This window comes from Photinus pyralis, unplaced genomic scaffold, assembly GCF_008802855.1.
Source record: "Photinus pyralis isolate 1611_PpyrPB1 unplaced genomic scaffold, Ppyr1.3 Ppyr1.4_LG5, whole genome shotgun sequence".
Taxonomy (NCBI): domain Eukaryota; kingdom Metazoa; phylum Arthropoda; class Insecta; order Coleoptera; family Lampyridae; genus Photinus; species Photinus pyralis.
In genome coordinates, this window is record NW_022170596.1 from 44348859 (window position 1) to 44350966 (window position 2108).

Here is a 2108-nt window from a genome sequence, read left to right on the forward strand (position 1 = left end):
ACACACCTATCGCCAACATTGAAAGAGGGAAATACTCTTCTGTCCTTAGATGTGGAATAGGCGCTAATGCGCTTGCCTGTTATTATGTAGTGTTATTCATACGCGGCTATCCATATACTTCTTTTATATACAGGGTGTTTATTAAACATGCGGCAAAAATGTAAAGGGCTATTACTTGGATGATTCTATAAGTTCGATGATTTTTGATAGGGCGCTTATTTGATTTGATTTGAGAAATCGGATAATTGGTAGGTGTAACGCAATCAGAATCGATCCTGGTGTTTTTGAAAGAGTACGTGAGTCAGTGAGGAGAAGATTCGATTCTTGCATCCGAGCGGGGGGTAGTCATTTTGAACAGTTCATGTAGATTAAGAAACATTGTGACGAAGAAAATTTAGAAGAAAAGAAAGAATCCAGCATTACGGCTCCAGCTGCTCTCGGTGGTATTGGTGGTTCGACGATACTGCTCGGAGAATTTAGGCGCCACTAATTTTCGTTAAATTCAGCCGTACAGGAAAAACTAGAAACCTGCTCCTGGTGATCTGGAAATGCAAGACGAATAACGAGGAGAAAATAGAGGAAAGTAGCAAAATAGGTATATTATTTATTGTACGGCGAATGATGGTGAATGAGAAATGGCCGTGGAACAGTAACAGAGAATTAAGCAATAAAATCACGGAACGAGATCTCGTCTCGCAGTAAGACACAAAATTTGACTAAAAGTTAGTTAAACGGATGGCAAAGATGACTGAATTAATGTAATGGTTTTTTTTTTAAAATAAACTTAACGGGCAATCATAAATGAATAAAGGTTGGAGGTTATGCTTAGCTATTGTTCCTGGCTCCTGAAGTTGTCCAGCGGTTGTTCGACAGACTCTGTGAGTAGACCAGTGGCTCAATATGGGGAAAATAAGGATAGAGAGGAGGGTAGAAGGGATCAAATGGAAAAGAAATTTGAGGGGTATCGATAGAAGACTGAAGACGGACGACTGAAGACTGAAGACGAAGAATTCGAAGCATTATGGTGCAGGTATAACAAATAAGAAGTAAAAATACAAGGCCGAGATGGTGTGGGCCTTAAACGTAGAGACAATATGATATTTTGTGTGCTTAATTAAATTTGGTGTTTTTAAAACCTGTTATAACTGTTCGTATACCTCAACTACAACTATAACTTTAAAATAAGATATTACAGCAAAATAAAGTTAATATTAAGCGTACAGTTCGTATTGTTACTTACCTATATACTCCTGAAATAAAGTCTAAAGTGTTAGAAGCGTTATACTTTGAAACTGTAACATTTTGATTTTCCTTAGAACAAACTGACAGGTACACTTGAAGTCCTTGTAACATTTTTCGTACTGCCGCTTCGATTTTTCAGGTACTAACTCATAAGTGCAATACAGCAGAATTCGCAACAAGTTTTATTTCCGGAGGAGTTCCGGATATCAAAGAATCACTTTCGGAGTCACACATTTTGACTTTTTTTTCACGAAAAGTTATTCATTGTTTATCTCATTTCCATGGTAAAATGAAAACTGGCCGTCTTTCTATTTGCGACGAAAATTATTATTTTTGAAATCTCATTTTTATTTATTGACGATTCTGCCAATCTTCTTTTCGGTACGTTAAAGAATGACTTCGCGGCCTAAGTATACAAATATAACTATTCAAACAAAAGTTATAGGTACTCATTTGAAGATCGGGTCTTCGGGTTACAAAGTGTCCCCCGCTTACTAGTGAGTGATCTAATATCGCATGTAGTTTGAAAATGTCGCAAATAACAAAACAATGACCAAGGTTAGTAGACGGTGTTGGACTTGTAAACAGTATAAAATTTATACTGGAAATAGCGGCATATTGAATTATAGCGGTATCATTTGCATAATCTGCAACTTCACAATCTTTTATGATAAACGAAACCACAGAGTTGTATATAAGTACACTTTATTCCGTATAACTTCCGTTGCACGTCATCATTTTCTGTGACGTAATTACTATGCAATAATGCCAAATCTAGTTTTGAGCGATTTAGGTTATGTCACTTGTCAACAAGACAGTGCCTTCTTTGTGTGAACAATCCACACCTTAAATAAAATAAAAATAAT